We start from the raw sequence: 20,628 nt of genomic DNA, 5'->3' as shown, positions 1-20,628 counted from the left end.
CCGGGTAGAGATTATAACAGAACATGACCAAGATGTTCAAATGTTCATAAATGACCAGCATGGTCGAATAATAATAAGGCAGAACAGTTGAAACTGGAGCAGCAGCACAGTCAGGTGGACTGGGGCATTGTGTCAGGTAGTCCTGGGGCACGGTCCTAGGGCTCAGGTCCTCCGAGAGAGAGAAAGAAAGAGAGAATTAGAGAGAGCATATGTGGGGTGGCCAGTCCTCTTCTGGCTGTGCCGGGTGGAGATTATAACAGAACGTGGCCAAGATGTTCAAATGTTCATAAATGACCAGCATGGTTGAATAATAGTAAGGCAGAACAGTTGAAACTGGAGCAGGAGCATGGCCAGGTGGACTGGGGACAGCAAGGAGTCCTCATGTCAGGTAGTCCTGGGACATGGTCCTAGGGCCCAGGCCAGTTGAAACTGGAGCAGCAGCATGGCCAGGTGGACTGGGGACAGCAAGGAGTCATCATGTCAGGTAGTCCTGGGGCATGGTCCTAGGGCTCAGGTCCTCCGAGAGAGAGAAAGAAAGAGAGAAGGAGAGAATTAGAGAACGCACACTTAGATTCACACAGGACACCGAATAGGACAGGAGAAGTACTCCAGATATAACAAACTGACCCTAGCCCCCCGACACAAACTACTGCAGCATAAATACTGGAGGCTGAGACAGGAGACACTGTGGCCCCATCCGAGGACACCCCCGGACAGGGCCAAACAGGAAGGATATAACCCCACCCACTTTGCCAAAGCACAGCCCCACACCACTAGAGGGATATCTTCAACCACCAACTTACCATCCTGAGACAAGGCCGAGTATAGCCCACAAAGATCTCCGCCATGGTACAACCCAAGGGGGGGGGGGGCAACCCAGACAGGCCGACCACAACAGTGAATCAACCCACCCAGGTGACGCATCCCCCAGGGACGGCACGAGAGAGCCCCAGCAAGCCAGTGACTCAGCCCCGTAACAGGGTTAGAGGCAGAGAATCCCAGTGGAAAGAGGGGAACCGGCCAGGCAGAGACAGCAAGGGCGGTTCGTTGCTCCAGAGCCTTTCCGTTCACCTTCCCACTCCTGGGCCAGACTACACTCAATCATATGACCCACTGAAGAGATGAGTCTTCAGTAAAGACTTAAAGGTTGAGACCGAGTTTGCGTCTCTGACATGGGTAGGCAGACCGTTCCATAAAAATGGAGCTCTATAGGAGAAAGCCCTGCCTCCAGCTGTTTGCTTAGAAATTCTAGGGACAATTAGGAGGCCTGCGTCTTGTGACCGTAGTGTAGGTATGTACGGCAGGACCAAATCAGAGAGGTAGGTAGGAGCAAGCCCATGTAATGCTTTGTAGGTTAGCAGTAAAACCTTGAAATCAGCCCTTGCTTTGACAGGAAGCCAGTGTAGAGAGGCTAGCACTGGAGTAATATGATCAAATTTTTTGGTTCTAGTCAGGATTCTAGCAGCCGTATTTAGCACTAACTGAAGTTTATTTATATCACTGCAGTACACAACATATCACTGCAGTACACAATATATCACTGCAATACACACCATATCACTGCAGTACACACCATATCACTGCAATACACACCATATCACTGCAGTACACAACATATCACTGCAGTACACAACATATCACTGCAGTACACAATATATCACTGCAGTACACGCCATATCACTGCAGTACACAATATATCACTGCAGTACACGCCATATCACTGCAATACACAACATATCACTGCAATACACAACATATCACTGCAGTACACACCATATCACTGCAGTACACAACATATCACTGCAATACACAACATATCACTGCAGTACACACCATATCACTGCAATACACAACATATCACTGCAGTACACAACATATCACTGCAGTACACAACATATCACTGCAATACACACCATATTCTGATAAGCTCCAGAACATTCAAATGTAAAATGCCATCATCTTAAACTGGCCACACCTGAAGGCCAAATGGGATTCACACACTACATAAAAACTGAAGAACAGTCGGAGAGGGTTCGTCCGACATTTTAGGAGGAGAGCAGCCGAGGGTATGGGAGTGTCTCAGACAGCAAAAGCAAAATGGAGGGCTGACAGTTTGAACCTAGAGCCACTGACATGCCAGGCCCCATCAGTACCACTAATGAAAGAATACATTTAGATAGAGGGAAGAGTGATTTGAACAAGCTAAATTGTATTCTTGAGTAAACATTCACACAAAGGAGTGTGTTGCATATTAAATGTGACAATACAGATGAAACACTGGGAGGAATTCCCCGTTTTGTTCAACAAAGTTGGATTTATCTGATAAGGTACTCACTCAACAAATGGACTCAAGAGACATGCTGTCACTCAGGACGGGGGACGTTATTGGATAGAGAGAAGATAGAACAAATGGAATGCAACCCACAAGCAAAGGAACAGTGCAAAGTGAGCAGTCCTCCAAGGTATTGTAGAGAGATTGGACATTACCTTGGAGGAAGACAACGATACAAGACCCAAGATGAATGGTAAAACCACCATACAATAGCTCCGGATGGATAATACCGATAATGTATTGATAATGTAATGTACCAATAATGTATAGATAATGTAATGTGTAGATGATGTAACGCACAGATAATGTATATATAATGTAATGTGTAGATAATGTAAAGTACCAATAATGTACAATGATGTAATACACCAATAATGTATAGACAATGTAATGTATAGATGTTGTAATGTACCAATAATGTATATATAATGTAATGTATAGATGCTGTAATGTACCAATAATGTGTAGATAATGTAATGTATAGATGTTGTAATGTACCAATAGTGTATAGAAAATGTAATGTATAGATGATGTAATGTACCAATAATGTGTAGATAATGTAATGCATAGATGCTGTAATGTACCAATAATGTGTAGATAATGTAATGTGGCAATAATGTACAATGATGTAATACACCAATAATGTATAGATGATGTAACGCACAGATAATGTATAGATAATGTCATGCGTAGATAATGTAAAGTACCAATAATGTACAATGATGTAATGTACCAATAATGTATAGATGATGTAATGTATCAACAGTGTATAGAAAATGTCCGTCTACAACGCCACAGCAAAACCCAGGTCCACTTGATGGCTCCTGAGTGGCACAGTGGTCTAAGGCACTGCATTTAAGTTCTGGAGGCGTCACTGGCCTCATCTTCCGGGTTAGGGTTTGGCCTCATCTTCCGGGTTAGGGTTTGGCTAGGGTAGGTTTGGCCTCATCTTCCGGGTTAGGGTTTGGCCAGGGTAGGCCATCTTTGTAATTAAATAACATATTATATTAAAACATTTTTTGTAATGGACAATCACCATTACCCCTAGAGGCTGGTTTTGAGTGATCCGCCTGCTTTTTAACATTTTTACCTTTATTTAACTCGGCAAGTCAGTTTAAAAACACATTTTTATTTTCAATGACGGCCTATGAAACAGTGGGTTAACTGCCTGTTCAGAACGACAGATTTGTACCTTGTCAGCTCGGGGGTTTGAACTTGCAAATCCTTCGGTTACAAGTCCAACGCGCTAGCCACTAGGGTACCCTGCCGCCCCTGTACAGATGTCTAATTTCACCGTGGATCTTGAGCGACCGGGCTGGTTCTGACACTGTGACATGGAAAGGACTGGCAGAGACAGGTGATGACAACATCGGAATAGGAGAGATACATCATTTTTCATGAAATGGGATGACAGCGTTTTCAGTGACAACATCTTGTGTGATATATCAGTCTAACGGGTGTGTAACCAAGTGCATTCGACCAGGACCCGTAGGGAACAGGACGCAGCCCAGACCTACACACAGAGGCAGTAATCAGGATAGCAGTGGTAGACTAGCTACAAAGTAGGAGTAGTCAGCCAACCACTCTAAAATAGCAGCTGTGCACTGTAGCAGAAGGAAAACTACCAATCGGACCAGAACTGCTTCTCTCCCAGCACGGAACACAACTTCAGAGATGACCATACAGAGACTAACCTTACAGAGATATGAGTTTGTGTTTTAACCCAATGTGCTCTGTTGTTTACCATCTCTACTGACGACTCTGACCAAGCCCTTATGAAGAGCTTTAGGAGGAGGATGTCTATGAAGGAGAAGAAAATAAAGAAATAAAATAAACTTTTGGGGCTGTCTTGTCGAGTCGGTTGTTGATAGGTGGAGCTGTGTGATGTTGGTGTGAAAGGCAGTTTCGAACAGCGGGAGATCGCTTTGACAATGGGTTGTTGTGGTAGAATGATGAAACAGACGTATTTCCAGAGGAAGGCTTTGTGTTGTGAGGGCTCCATTTACTGACGTCTAGGTACTAAAGTTACGAGCTTCAGAGCCTTTTGCCTCACAACCTTTGGCAGCTTCAAGAACGATCTTCACAAAAGAGCTCCCTGGGTGATTTCTATTCAAAAGGTTTGCCTGTGTGGCCTCCCGGGTGGTGCCACCAGATACTCTGGATTCAAGCCAAGGCTCTATCACAGTCGGCCGCGACAGGGAGGCCCATGGGGTGGCGCACAATTGGCCTAGCGTCGTCCGGGTTAGGGAGGTTTGGCCGGCAGGAATATCCATGTCTCATCGCGCACTAGCGACTCCTGTGGCGGGCCGGGCGCAGTGCACGCTGACCAGGTCGCTAGGTGTACGGTGTTTCCTCCGACACATTGGTGCGGCTGGCTTCCGGGTTGGATGCGCGTGGTGTTAATTGTTAGGGCAGTGGTCCGTGGTGGGAACATATATCAGCGGAAATTTCAAGTACGCCACGTATAGTTTTTGATAAAACTCAAACTTTCATTAAAATGCACATACAATATACTGAATTAAAGCTACACTCGTTGTGAATCTAGTTACCGAGTCAGATTTGTAAAATGCTTTTCGGCGAAAGCATGAGAAGCTATTATCTGATAGCATGTATCCCCCAAATACTGCACCGTCACATAACGACAGATTTTGCGATAGCCGGGGGCTACTCAGAACGCAGAAATAAAATATAAAACATTTTTTACCTTTGACGAGCTTCTTTCTTAACATAAACATCATTTTGGGTCTTTTTTCGATTAAATCGGTCCATATATAGCCTAGATATCGATCTATGAACACTGTGTGAACAACTGAAAAAAATAGCGTTTTAGAACGTAACGTCATTTTTTAAAATTAAAAAAGTCGACAATAAACTTTCACAAAACACTTAGAAATACTTTTGTAATGCAACTTTAGGTATTAGTACACGTTAATAAGTGATACAATTGATCACGAGGCGATGTCAATTCTATAGGTGTCCTTATTGAAATACTGTCCAGAGAAATCTCAACCAGAACATCCGGTCGGAGACCGGAGGGAATCGGTTCCCTTGATTCGGTTTGACCAAGAAACAAAGCCCAGGCAAATGACAAGACTCTAGACAACGTGTGGAAGCAGTAGGTACTGCAACCTCAGCCCTATTTAATCCGGTTCACCTATAACAATTCCTGGAAGTCGCGCATGGATATTGTTTTCCATTTTCAGTGATCAGATTTTCCTGCACTTTTCAATGAAACGCACGTTCTGTTATAGTCACAGCCGTTATTTAACCAGTTCTAGAAACGACGAGTGTTTTCTATCAACACATACTAATCATATGCATATACTATATTCCTGGCATGAATAGCAGGGCGCTGAAATGTTGCGCGATTTTTAACAAAAAGCTGCGAAAAGCTGCTTAAATTCTCGACATCCCTAATTTATATAAGAAGCAGTGCGGCTTAGGGGGGATGTGTTTCAGAGGACGTATGGCTCTCGACCTTCGCCTCTCCTGAGTCTGTGCGGGAGTTGTAGCGACAAGACAGGAAGGAACTACTAACAATTGGATACCATGATATTGGGGAGAAAGGGGGCTAAAAATAAATACGTAAAAAGGTTGGTTGTGTGATGTCAATTCCAACACTGAAAAACTCTTCCCTGTTAACACCGTTTCCATCCAACCCGTTAACCTCTTTTCCATCCAACCCGTTAACCTCGTTTCCATCCAACCCGTTAACCTCGTTTCCATCCAACCCGTTAACCTCGTTTCCATCCAACCCGTTAACCTCGTTTCCATCCAACCCGTTAACCTCGTTTCCATCCAACCCGTTAACCTCGTTTCCATCCAACCCGTTAACCTCGTTTCCATCCAACCCGTTAACCTCGTTTCCATCCAACCCGTTAACTTCGCTTCCATCCAACCCGTTAACACCGTTTCCATCCAACCCGTTAACCTCGTTTCCATCCAACCCGTTAACCTCTTTTCCATCCAACCCGTTAACCTTGTTTCCATCCAACCCGTTAACCTCGTTTCCATCCAACCCGTTAACCTCGTTTCCATCCAACCCGTTAACCTCGTTTCCATCCAACCCGTTAACCTCGTTTCCATCCAACCCGTTAACCTCGTTTCCATCCAACCCGTTAACTTCGTTTCCATCCAACCCGTTAACTTCGCTTCCATCCAACCCGTTAACACCGTTTCCATCCAACCCGTTAACCACGTTTCCATCCAACCCGTTAACCTCTTTTCCATCCAACCCGTTAACCTTGTTTCCATCCAACCCGTTAACCTCGTTTCCATCCAACCCGTTAACCTCGTTTCCATCCAACCCGTTAACCTCGTTTCCATCCAACCCGTTAACTTCGTTTCCATCCAACCCGTTAACTTCGTTTCCATCCAACCCGTTAACACCGTTTCCATCCAACCCGTTAACCTCGTTTCCATCCAACCCGTTAACACCGTTTCCATCCAACTCGTTAACCTCGTTTCCATCCAACTCGTTAACCTCGTTTCCATCCAACCCGTTAACCTCGTTTCCATCCAACTCGTTAACCTCGTTTCCATCCAACTCGTTAACCTCGTTTCCATCCAACTCGTTAACCTCGTTTCCATCCAACCCGTTAACCTCGTTTCCATCCAACCCGTTAACCTCGTTTCCATCCAACTCGTTAACGTCGTTTCCATCCAACCCGTTAACCTCGTTTCCATCCAACCCGTTAACCTCGTTTCCATCCAACCCGTTAACCTCGTTTCCATCCAACCCGTTAACCTCGTTTCCATCCAACCCGTTAACCTCGTTTCCATCCAACCCGTTAACCCCGTTTCCATCCAACTCGTTAACCTCGTTTCCATCCAACTCGTTAACCTCGTTTCCATCCAACTCGTTAACCTCGTTTCCATCCAACCCGTTAACCTCGTTTCCATCCAACCCGTTAACCTCGTTTCCATCCAACTCGTTAACGTCGTTTCCATCCAACCCGTTAACCTCGTTTCCATCCAACCCGTTAACACGGTTTCCATCCAACCCGTTAACCTCGTTTCCATCAAACTCGTTAACCTCGTTTCCATCCAACCCGTTAACACGGTTTCCATCCAACCAGTTAACCTTGTTTCCATCCAACCCGTTAACCTCGTTTCCATCAAACTCGTTAACCTCGCTTCCATCCAACCGGTTAACCTCGTTTCCATCCAACCCGTTAACCTCGTTTCCATCCAACCCGTTAACGCCGTTTCCATCCAACCCGTTAACCTTGTTTCCATCCAACCCGTTAACCTCGTTTCCATCCAACTCGTTAACCTCGTTTCCATCCAACTCGTTAACCTCGTTTCCATCCAACCCGTTAACCTCGTTTCCATCCAACCCGTTAACCTCGTTTCCATCCAACCCGTTAACCTCGTTTCCATCCAACTCGTTAACCTCGTTTCCATCCAACCCGTTAACCTCGTTTCCATCCAACCCGTTAACCTCGTTTCCATCCAACCCGTTAACCTCGTTTCCATCCAACCCGTTAACCTCGTTTCCATCCAACCCGTTAACCTCGTTTCCATCCAACTCGTTAACCTCGTTTCCATCCAACCCAAAAACACTGTTTCCATCCAACTCGTTAACCTCGTTTCCATCCAACCCGTTAACCTCGTTTCCATCCAACCCGTTAACCTCGTTTCCATCCAACCCGTTAACCTCGTTTCCATCCAACCCGTTAACCTCGTTTCCATCCAACCCGTTAACCTCGTTTCCATCCAACCCGTTAACCACGTTTCCATCCAACCCGTTAACCTCGTTTCCATCCAACCCGTTAACCTCGTTTCCATCCAACCCGTTAACCTCGTTTCCATCCAACCCGTTAACCTCGTTTCCATCCAACCAGTTAACCTCGTTTCCATCCAACCCGTTAACCTCGTTTCCATCCAACCCGTTAACCTCGTTTCCATCCAACCCGTTAACCTCGTTTCCATCCAACCCGTTAACCTCGTTTCCATCCAACCCGTTAACCTCGTTTCCATCCAACCCGTTAACCTCGTTTCCATCCAACCCGTTAACCTCGTTTCCATCCAACCCGTTAAAATGAGGATGAATTACTTGACTCATTAAATAAATCACGGCTGATGGAAACATGAAATGTTGAATTGTAAAATAAATAGAAAAAAAATGCCGGTAAAATTGTATAGATGTCAAAAGACATTTTCTTCGTTTGACATGGTAGGATATTTCTGTGTCTGTAAAATGTCTTTTCTCAAATTAACTTTAGACAAGGCACACCTGTTAATTGAAATGCATTCCACCTCATGAAGCTGGTTGAGAGAATGCCAAGAGTGTGCAAAGCTGTCATCAAGGCAAAGGGTGGCTACATTGAAGAATCTAAAATCAAACACTTTTTTGTTTACTACATGATTGCATATGTGTAATTTCATTGTTTTGACGTCTTCTTTTATTCTACAACGTAGAAAATAGTAAAAGAAAGAAAAACCCTTGAAGAATTACAAACTTTTGACTGGTACTGTACATGTGATAGCACTAGGGGGGTAAAATGACTAGGTATAGGTAATAAACTATGTAAATAGTCTGGGTGGTCATTTGATTAATTGTTCAGCAGTCTTATGACTTAGTGGTAGAAGCTGTTAAGAAGCCATTTGGACCTAGACTTGGCACTCCTGTAGCGCTTGCCGTGCGGCAGCAGAGAGAACAGTCGATGACGAGGGTGGCTGAAGTCTTTGGCAAAGTGTAGGGCCCTCCTCTGACACCGCCTGCTATATCGTTGCTGGATAGCAGGAAGATTGGCCCCAGTGATGTACTGGGCTGTACACACTACCCTCTGTAGCGGTCGGAGGTCAAGCAGTTGCCATACCTGGTGGTGATGCAACCGCTCTCGATGGTGCAGCTGTAGAAATGTGATGATCTGAGGACCCATGCCAAATCTTTTCAGTCTTCTGAGGGGGAATAGGCATTGTCGTGCCCTCTTCATGGCTGTGTGTTTTGACCATGATAGTTCGTTAGTGGTGTGGATACCGAGGAACTTGAAGCTCTCAACCTGCTCCACTACAGCCCCAATGATGTGAATGGGAGCATGCTCGGCCCTAGTTTTCCTGTAGTCCACGATCATGTCCTTTGTCTTGATCACGTTTAGGGAGAGACTCTTGTCCTAGCACCATACAGCCAGGTCCCTGACCTCCTCCCTATAGGCTGTCTCATCGTTGTCGGTGGTCAGGCCTACCACCATTGTGTCTATGGCAAACTTAATGATGGTGTTGGAGTCGTGCTTGGCCTCACAGTTGTGGGTGAACAGGGAGTACAGGAGGGGACTAAGTTTTGAGTATCAGCGTAGCAGATGTGTTGTTGCCTACCTTTACCACCTAGGGGGACGGCCCGCCAGGAAGTCCAGGATCCAGTTGCAGAGGGAGTTGTTTAGTCCCAGGGTACGTAGCTTTGAGGACACTATGGTGTTGAACACTGAGCTGTAGTCAATTAACAGCATTCTCACGTAGGTGTTCCTTTTGTCCAGGTGGGAAAGGGCAGTGTGGACTGCAATAGAGATTGCATCATCTGTGGATCTGTTGGTGCAGTAAGCAAATTGGAGTGGGTTTTAGGGCAGGGCTGCCCAACCCTCTTCCTGGAGATCTACCGTCCTGTGGGTTTTCAGTGCAACCCTAATTTAACACACCTGATTCTACTAATTAGCTGCTCAACAAGACCTTAACTAGCTGAATCAGATATGCTAAATTAGGGTTGGACTGAAAACGTACAGGACAGTAGATCTCCAGGAAGAGGGTTGGGCAGCCCTGGTCTAGTGTTGATCTGAGCCATGACTTTCAAAGCACTTCATGGCTACAGACGTGAGTGCTACAGATCTGTAGTCATTTAGGCAGGTTACCTTGGTGTTCCCATCAGCCTTCGTCAAACCCGAGGTTGCTGTACTGTCTTGTATATCAGTTGTTATTGACAAAAGAAACAGCCCACCAGCCCTCATCTTACCCGAGGTAGGTAGCTGTTCTGTCTTGCATATTATCTGTGTCGTCATTCAGCCACGACTCTGTGAAACACAAGATATTTCCGTTTTTAATGTCTCGTTGGTAGGATAGTCTCGATTTGAGCTCATCCAGTTTATTCTCCAATGATTGGAAGTTTGCAAATAGGACAGATGGTAGAGGTGGGTTACCCACTCGCCGTTAAATTCTCACAAGGCACCCGGACCTGGGTCCCCTAGATCAGTGTCTCTTCTTCGATTTGGGTGCGGTATCAGCAGTAAAGAAAAACATCTTTGTCCAGTTCACGATGAGTAATCGCTGTTCTGATATCCAGAAGCTCTTTTCGGTCATAAGCGATGGTGGCAGAAACATTATGTACAAAATTAAGTTACAAATAATATGAAGACAAAAAATGCACAAAATAGCACAATTGGTTAGGAGCCCGTAAAACGTCAGCTCTCCTCCGGCGCCATGGTAGCTGACTATTCGCATCAAAAATCTGTCGCAAATTGGATGGAAACCTAGTTACTCTGGGACATCAGTAGCTGGTAATATTTGCTGAAAAATTGGTACAGACATTTTCCACCTGTTTAGTCCTTAATCGTCTAGTTGCAGTAACACTAAATTAAAGATATGTACTGCAATAATTGGTTTAAACAGAGTTCAGGAGTGTCTGTTTGTTGATTGCATTCTGTGAGAGAGAATCTATTTGCATTCAAGACGTAAAGACTACATGAAACTCATCGTCATCATACAGTTGAATTAAGTTTGACTTTCAAGCACACTCCAGAATAATCGCATGTAGACATGAAATGACTCATTAAAAATAGGACTTCCTTTCCTCTGTGAGGCGTTTGTGGTTTATTTAGCTGGTTTATTTTCTTGCCGCAGCATAAAGTTGATGTCATTAACAATTTTCCTCTTTAGAAATTTTTCAAACGACAATCGCGTTCTTTTCATATTTCCCCTCTAAGCCTTAACATTAAAGAGCCCCAGCCAGGCACAGTTATCAAGCTCTACCTTCAAAGAAAGACATCCTGTTGAGTTTATTTAGAAGCAGAGATGGCGACTAAAGCGTCAGATGTCACTGGCTCTGTGGGGAGGTTGAGGTCAGGATGAGAGCCCAGAATCCAAGTTAATGACCAAGGTTACGCATACTGCACAGCTTTGTGGTGGAAAACTCATTAAAACTTCTTCGGGATAGGGGGCAGCATTTTCACTTTGGGATAAATAGCGTGCCCAAATTCAACTGCTTGCTACTCATCCCCAGAATATAAGATATGCATATTATTAGTAGATGTGGATAGAAAACACTCTGAAGTTTCTAAAACAGTTTGAATCATGTCTGTGAGTATAACAAAACTTATGTAGCAGGTAAAACCCCGAGGACAAACCATTCAGATTTTTTTTTTTTTTTGAGGTCAATGTCTTTTCAATGAGATTTCATTACAGTTCCTACTGCTTCCACTGGATGACACCAGTCCTTAGAAATTGGTTGAGATTATTCCTTTGTGTAATGAAGAAGTACGGCCATCTTGAATGAGAGTCACTTGAAGTGGACTGTTTGATAGAGGCGCATGACCAGAAAGGTAGCGTCAGTTTGTTTTCCTCCTGTATTGAACACAGATCATCCCGTCTTCAATTTGATCAATTATTTACATTTAAAAAATACCTAAAGTTGTATTAAAAAAGGAGTTTGAAATGTTTTGGCAAAGTTTACAGGTAAATTTTGAGATATTTCGTAGTGACGTTGGTCAAGTTGGAACCAGTGTTTTCTGGATCAAACGCGCCAAATAAATTTACATTTTGGATATATACTGACGGAATTGATCGAACAAAAGGATCATTTGTGATGTTTGTGGGACATATTGGAGTGCCAACAAAAGAAACTTGTCAAAGGTAAGGCATGATTTATATTTTATTTCTGCGTTTTGTGTCGCGCCTCCAGGGTTGAAATATGGTTTCTATCTTTGTTTACGGAGGTGCTATCCTCAGATAATAGCATTGTTTGCTTTCGCCCAAAAGCCTTTTGAAATCTGACATGTTGGCTGGATTCACAACGAGTGCAGCTTCAATTTGCTATCTTGCATGTGTGATTTCATGAAAGTTAGATTTTTATAGCAATTTATTTGAATTTGGAGCTCTGCATTTTCCCTGGCTTTTGGCCAGGTCCCACATATCCCAGAGAGATTTTAAGGTGTGCTGAAGCCTACAAATGAGTCATGACCACCTCAAACAGTTGCAGGGCTGGTAAAGGACATGTCACGGACTGAGCTGGTCTTTAGACGTCGTCAGCAACGAATTAACTCATTGATGTTTACATTGATAAACTGTATGACTTTAGGGTCTGAATATTAACACGTGAAGTTGGTCATTGGTATACACCTAGCACCTAGCCTAGCAGAACCTAGCCTAGCAGCATCTAGCCTAGCAGCATCTAGCCTAGCAGCACCTAGCCTAGCAGCACCTAGCCTAGCAGCACCTAGCCTAGCAGCATCTAGCCTAGCAGCATCTAGCCTAGAAGCACCTAGCCTAGAAGCACCTAGCCTAGAAGCACCTAGCCTAGCAGCATCTAGCCTAGCAGCACCTAGCCTAGAAGCACCTAGCCTAGAAGCACCTAGCCTAGAAGCACCTAGCCTAGCAGCACCTAGCCTAGCAGCATCTAGCCTAGCAGCATCTAGCCTAGAAGCACCTAGCCTAGCAGCACCTAGCCTAGCAGCACCTAGCCTAGCAGCATCTAGCCTAGCAGCATCTAGCCTAGAAGCACCTAGCCTAGCAGCACCTAGCCTAGCAGCACCTAGCCTAGCAGCATCTAGCCTAGCAGCATCTAGCCTAGAAGCACCTAGCCTAGAAGCACCTAGCCTAGCAGCACCTAGCCTAGCAGCACCTAGCCTAGCAGCATCTAGCCTAGCAGCACCTAGCCTAGAAGCACCTAGCCTAGAAGCACCTAGCCTAGCAGCACCTAGCCTAGAAGCACCTAGCCTAGAAGCACCTGGCCTAGCAGCACCTAGCCTAGAAGCACCTAGCCTAGAAGCACCTAGCCTAGCAGCACCTAGCCTAGCAGCATCTAGCCTAGCAGCATCTAGCCTAGCAGCACCTAGCCTAGCAGCACCTAGCCTAGAAGCACCTAGCCTAGCAGCACCTAGCCTAGCAGCACCTAGCCTAAAAGAATGTCAGATACATAGTGAACATGGCACCACTTAACAGACCCAACCTAGCATAGAACCTTCTACCATAGCATCATCTACCATAGCATAGCACCATGTAGCCTACCATAGCACTATGTACCATAGCATAGCACCATCTACCCTAGCATAGCACCATGTACCCTACCATAGCACCATCTATTCTAGCATAGCACCATCTACCCTAGCTTAGCACCATGTAGCCTACCATAGCATCATCTATCCTAGCATAGCACCATGTAGCCTACCGTAGCACCATCTATCCTAACATAGCACCATCTACCCTAGCATAGCACCATGTAGCCTAGCATAGCACCATGTAGCCTAACAAAGCACCATCTACCCTAGCATAGCACCGTGTAGCCCACCATAGCACCATCTATCCTAGCCTAGCATAGCATGTAGCCTAGGATACATTCCCTCTGAGAGTCAGCTGAAAGGAGCATGAAGAGCCAGGAGATAAGTCACATTTCCTCATGCTGTATTTTACGGAGGAGGTGAGGTGAGCCACTCGATGATACAGGAGAAGTTATTTTATATTCCACCTTTAACGCAACAACACTACCGGTGAACAAAAGCAAAGATGGTCCTGAGAGAGAACAGGAGGCGAGGGGAGAGTATCCTTCTCATTAACCAGGAAGTGGAGAAGTGAGTTCACTATGACCCTCTGTCTGTAACCATGTGACGAAAGTAAAAAGTTAGCGTGTAGTTCGTATGGTCGCTGGGAATAGATTGGAGAGTTAGCCTGGTAGCTGGGAATAGATTGGAAAGTCAGCCTGGTAGCTGGGAATAGATTGGAGAGTCAGCCTGGTAGCTGGGAATAGATTGGAAAGTCAGCCTGGTAGCTGGGAATAGATTGGAAAGTCAGCCTGGTAGCTGGGAATAGATTGGAAAGTCAGCCTGGTAGCTGGGAATAGATTGGAGAGTTAGCCTGGTAGCTGGGAATAGATTGGAAAGTCAGCCTGGTAGCTGGGAATAGATTGGAGAGTTAGCCTGGTAGAGTTACCTGTTCTGTGTCTGAGATTATTTTCATTTAACTAGGCAAGTCATTTTTTAAGAAGAAATTCTTATTTAGGATGACTGCCTACTCCGGGCAACAACGCTGAGCCTGTCACGCCCTTTGTTTCTCTATGGTGAAGTAGGTGTGACTGGTGGGGTATTCTAGTTTATTATTTCTATGTGGGGTTCTAGTTTATTTTTCTATGTTGGTGATGTGTATGATTCCCAATTAGAGGGAGCTGGTAATCGTTGTCTCTTATTGGGGATCATATTTAGGTAGCATTTTTCCCACCTGTGTTTGTGAGATATTATTTTGTGTTTTGTGCATGTGCACCACGTAGTCACGTTTCGTTGTTAGTTCATTGATTTATTTGTTTTGTTATTGCTATGTTTCACTTTAAAATAAATATGTGGAACTCAACATCCACTGCGCCTTCGTCCGTCTCTCCTCACGAACGTGACAGAGCCACCCTGTGGGAATCCCAATTATGGCCGGTTGAAATGCAGCCTGGATTCAAACCAGGAGTCTGTAGTGACGCCTGTAGCACTGAGATGAAGCGCCTTAGGTCGCTGCGACACTCGGGAGCCCGAGGAATGGAGGGTTGATATAATGGCCTTGAGATAGAAGCTGTTTTTCAATCTCTCTGTCCCAGCTTTGATGCACCTTTACTGACCTCGTGTCCTGTAGGTGTTCTCTGTTTCATCAGAAGTCGTACTGGACGTCAGCTATCTCTCTATGGACGTCTCACTCCACATTTCTAAGTCAATACATTGTTTGTACACTGAGTTTAAAAAATATGTATATATTAAATTAAACCTACTGTGTTTTCTATACCACTACCAAAGCCAATTCTGACCCTTATGTCCCTTAGACTTGTGAAGGGCAGAAGTAATGACTTCCTTATTTGGTATGCATTTTTCTCTCCTTTGTCCTGTCTCTCCTTCTCCCTCCTCCAATACCTCTCTCTCCATATCCTTCCCTCCCACCATGGCGTGGTGACTTAACAGCCAGTCTGCTCTGAGCGGTGTGCTGTGCTGAACACACACACACACGTGTTTCTGCTGCTCTCTACCTTATCAAAAACACAGACAGGGAAACCTTTATCATATACACAGACAGGAAACCTTTATCATATACACAGACAGGAAACCTTTATCATATACACAGACAGGAAACCTTTATCATATACACAGACAGGAAACCTTTATCATATACACAGACAGGAAACCTTTATCATATACACAGACAGGAAACCTTTATCATATACACAGACAGGAAACCTTTATCATATACACAGACAGGAAACCTTTATCATATACACAGACAGGAAACCTTTATCATATACACAGACAGGGAACCTTTATCATATACACAGACAGGAAACCTTTATCATATACACAGACAGGAAACCTTTATCATATACACAGACAGGGAACCTTTATCATATACACAGACAGGAAACCTTTATCATATACACAGACAGGAAACCTTTATCATATACACAGACAGGAAACCTTTATCATATACACAGACAGGAAACCTTTATCAAATACACAGACAGGAAACCTTTATCAAAAACACAGACAGGAAACCTTTATCATATACACAGACAGGAAACCTTTATCATATACACAGACAGGGAACCTTTATCATATACACAGACAGGAAACCTTTATCATATACACAGACAGGAAACCTTTATCATATACACAGACAGGGAACCTTTATCATATACACAGACAGGAAACCTTTATCATATACACAGACAGGAAACCTTTATCATATACACAGACAGGAAACCTTTATCATATACACAGACAGGAAACCTTTATCATATACACAGACAGGAAACCTTTATCATATACACAGACAGGAAACCTTTATCATATACACAGACAGGAAACCTTTATCATATACACAGACAGGAAACCTTTATCATATACACAGACAGGAAACCTTTATCAAAGACACAGACAGGAAACCTTTATCATATACACAGACAGGAAACCTTTATCATATACACAGACAGGAAACCTTTATCAAATACACAGACAGGGAAACCTTTATCAAATACACAGACAGGAAACCTTTATCATATACACAGACAGGAAACCTTTATCAAATACACAGACAGGAATTAGAAAAAGATCCTGGTGACATAGACTGTCAGGCAGGTGAATCATTAGTTTGTCACCGTTTCCCTCCATTGTAATGGAAAGTGGTTGAGTACCTCTGAAACAGGAAAATGAGAGAACTGGCAGACATAAACATAATGTATATTCTCTCTCGTCTCTCTCTTTGATGTGGTTAGGTTGGACCTGTGAGCAGAGACGAGATCCAGACGAGGAACCAGGTGTTGAGAGCAAAAATAAATACTTTACTGGAGCAGGTTCAAAAGTAGATACAAAGTAAAACTGAAAAACAACACTATGACTCAATAACTACCCAGGAGACAAACTAGGAAAGACAACACTATGACTCAATAACTACCCAGGAGACAAACTAGGAAAGACAACACTATGACTCAATAACTACCCAGGAGACAAACTAGGAAAAACATCACTATAACTCAATAACTACCCAGGAGACAAACTAGGAAAGACAACACTATGACTCAATAACTACCCAGGAGACAAACTAGGAAAGACAACACTATGACTCAATAACTACCCAGGAGACAAACTAGGAAAAACATCACTATGACTCAATAACTACCCAGGAGACAAACTAGGAAAAACAACACTATGACTCAATAACTACCCAGGAGACAAACTAGGAAAACATCACTATGACTCAATAACTACCCAGGAGACAAACTAGGAAAAACAACACTATGACTCAATAACTACCCAGGAGACAAACTAGGAAAAACAACACTATGACTCAATAACTACCCAGGAGACAAACTAGGAAAAACATCACTATGACTCAATAACTACCCAGGAGACAAACTAGGAAAAACAACACTATGACTCAATAACTACCCAGGAGACAAACTAGGAAAAACATCACTATGACTCAATAACTACCCAGGAGACAAACTAGGAAGAAGAGGAGGCAGGTAGCCTAGTGGTTAGAGTGTAGAGGAGGCAGGTAGCCTAGTGGTTAGAGTGTAGAGGAGGCAGGTAGCCTAGTGGTTAGAGTGTAGAGGAGGCAGGTAGCCTAGTGGTTAGAGTGTAGAGGAGGCAGGTAGCCTAGTGGTTAGAGTGTAGAGGAGGCAGGTAGCCTAGTGGTTAGAGTGTAGAGGAGGCAGGTAGCCTAGTGGTTAGAGTATAGAGGAGGCAGGTAGCCTAGTGCTTAGAGTGTAGAGGAGGCAGGTAGACTAGTGGTTAGAGTGTAGAGGAGGCAGGTAGCCTAGTGGTTAGAGTGTAGAGGAGGCAGGTAGACTAGTGCTTAGAGTGTAGAGGAGGCAGGTAGCCTAGTGCTTAGAGTGTAGAGGTGGCAGGTAGCCTAGTGGTTAGAGTGTAGAGGTGGCAGGTAGCCTAGTGCTTAGAGTGTAGAGGAGGCAGGTAGCCTAGTGCTTAGAGTGTAGAGGTGGCAGGTAGCCTAGTGGTTAGAGTGGAGGGGCGGCAGGTAGACTACTGGTTAGAGTATAGAGGAGGCAGGTAGACTAGTGGTTAGAGTGTAGAAGTGGCAGGTAGCCTAGTGGTTAGAGTGTAGAGGAGGCAGGTAGCCTAGTGGTTAGAGTGTAGAGGAGGCAGGTAGTCTAGTGGTTAGTGTAGAGGAGGCAGGTAGCCTAGTGGTTAGAGTGTAGAGGAGGCAGGTAGCCTAGTGGTTAGAGTGTAGAGGAGGCAGGTAGCCTAGTGGTTAGAGTGTAGAGGAGGCAGGTAGCCTAGTGGTTAGAGTGTAGAGGAGGCAGGTAGACTAGTGGTTAGAGTGTAGAGGAGGTAGGTAGTCTAAATCAAATCAAATCAAATCAAATGTATTTATATAGCCCTTCGTACATCAGCTGATATCTCAAAGTGCTGTACAGAAACCCAGCCTAAAACCCCAAACAGCAAACAATGCAGGTGTAAAAACACGGTGGCTAGGAAAAACTCCCTAGAAAGGCCAAAACCTAGGAAGAAACCTAGAGAGGAACCGGGCTATGTGGGGTGGCCAGTCCTCTTCTGGCTGTGCCGGGTAGAGATTATAACAGAACATGACCAAGATGTTCAAATGTTCATAAATGACCAGCATGGTCGAATAATAATAAGGCAGAACAGTTGAAACTGGAGCAGCAGCAGTCAGGTGGAATGGGGACAGCAAGGAGCCATCATGTCAGGTAGTCCTGGGGCACTGTCCTAGGGCTCAGGTCCTCCGAGAGAGAGAGAAAGAAAGAGAGAATTAGAGAGAGCATATGTGGGGTGGCCAGTCCTCTTTTGGCTGTGCCGGGTGGAGATTATAACAGAACGTGGCCAAGATGTTCAAATGTTCATAAATGACCCAGCATGGTTGAATAATAGTAAGGCAGAACAGTTGAAACTGGAGCAGGAGCATGGCCAGGTGGACTGGGGACAGCAAGGAGTCCTCATGTCAGGTAGTCCTGGGACATGGTCCTAGGGCCCAGGCCAGTTGAAACTGGAGCAGCAGCATGGCCAGGTGGACTGGGGACAGCAAGGAGTCATCATGTCAGGTAGTCCTGGGGCATGGTCCTAGGGCTCAGGTCCTCCGAGAGAGAGAGAAAGAAAGAGAGAAGGAGAGAATTAGAGAACGCACACTTAGATTCACACAGGACACCGAATAGGACAGGAGAAGTACTCCAGATATAACAAACTGACCCTAGCCCCCCGACACATAAACTACTGCAGCATAAATACTGGAGGCTGAGACAGGAGGGGTCAGGAGACACTGTGGCCCCATCCGAGGACACCCCCGGACAGGGCCAAACAGGAAGGATATAACCCCACCCACTTTGCCAAAGCACAGCCCCCACACCACTAGAGGGATATCTTCAACCACCAACTCACCATCCTGAGACAAGGCCGAGTATAGCCCACAAAGATCTCCGCCACGGTACAACCCAAGGGGGCAACCCAGACAGGCCGACCACAACAGTGAATCAACCCACCCAGGTGACGCACCCCCCCAGGGACGGCACGAGAGAGCCCCAGCAAGCCAGTGACTCAGCCCCGTAACAGGGTTAGAGGCAGAGAATCCCAGTGGAAAGAGGGGAACCGGCCAGGCAGAGACAGCAAGGGCGGTTCGTTGCTCCAGAGCCTTCCGTTCACCTTCCCACTCCTGGGCCAGACTACACTCATCATATGACCCACTGAAGAGATGAGTCTTCAGTAAAGACTTAAAGGTTGAGACCGAGTTTGCGTCTCTGACATGGGTAGGCAGACCGTTCCATAAAAATGGAGCTCTATAGGAGAAAGCCCTGCCTCCAGCTGTTTGCTTAGAAATTCTAGGGACAATTAGGAGGCCTGCGTCTTGTGACCGTAGCGTACGTGTAGGTATGTACGGCAGGACCAAATCAGAGAGGTAGGTAGGAGCAAGCCCATGTAATGCTTTGTAGGTTAGCAGTAAAACCTTGAAATCAGCCCTTGCTTTGACAGGAAGCCAGTGTAGAGAGGCTAGCACTGGAGTAATATGATCAAATTTTTTGGTTCTAGTCAGGATTCTAGCAGCCGTATTTAGCACTAACTGAAGTTTATTTAGTGCTTTATCCGGGTAGCCGGAAAATAGAGCATTGCAGTAGTCTAACCTAGAAGTGACAAAAGCATGGATTAATTTTTCTGCATCATTTTGGACAGAAAGTTTCTGATTTTTGCAATGTTACGTAGATGGAAAAAGCTGTCCTCGAAATGGTCTTGATATGTTCTTCAAAAGAGAGATCAGGGTCCAGAGTAACGCCGAGGTCCTTCACAGTTTTATTTGAGACGACTGTACAACCATTAAGATTAATTGTCAGATTCAACAGAAGATCTCTTTGTTTCTTGGGACCTAGAACAAGCATCTCTGTTTTGTCCGAGTTTAATAGTAGAAAGTTTGCAGCCATCCACTTCCTTATGTCTGAAACACATGCTTCTAGCGAGGGCAATTTTGGGGCTTCACCATGTTTCATTGAAATGTACAGCTGTGTGTCATCCGCATAGCAGTGAAAGTTTACATTATGTTTTCGAATAACATCCCCAAGAGGTAAAATATATAGTGAAAACAATAGTGGTCCTAAAACAGAACCTTGAGGA

At 44.8% G+C, this 20,628-nt stretch overlaps 1 long non-coding RNA gene across 1 annotated transcript; it reads left to right on the top strand.

Moving 5' to 3' along the window:
- Positions 1–73: 73 nt before the first annotated feature.
- LOC127916521 (uncharacterized) lies at positions 74–19,448 on the top strand. The gene is made up of 2 exons (XR_008095143.1): positions 74–514; positions 18,753–19,448. It is a non-coding gene; the product is annotated as an uncharacterized LOC127916521 (long non-coding RNA).
- The last annotated feature ends 1,180 nt before the right edge of the window (positions 19,449–20,628 follow it).

The sequence above is a fragment of the Oncorhynchus keta genome, chromosome 4 (assembly GCF_023373465.1).
Source record: "Oncorhynchus keta strain PuntledgeMale-10-30-2019 chromosome 4, Oket_V2, whole genome shotgun sequence".
Taxonomy (NCBI): Eukaryota; Metazoa; Chordata; class Actinopteri; order Salmoniformes; family Salmonidae; genus Oncorhynchus; species Oncorhynchus keta.
The sequence above is the reverse complement of the archived record's forward strand: the minus strand, read 5'-3'. Positions and strand labels throughout refer to the sequence as shown.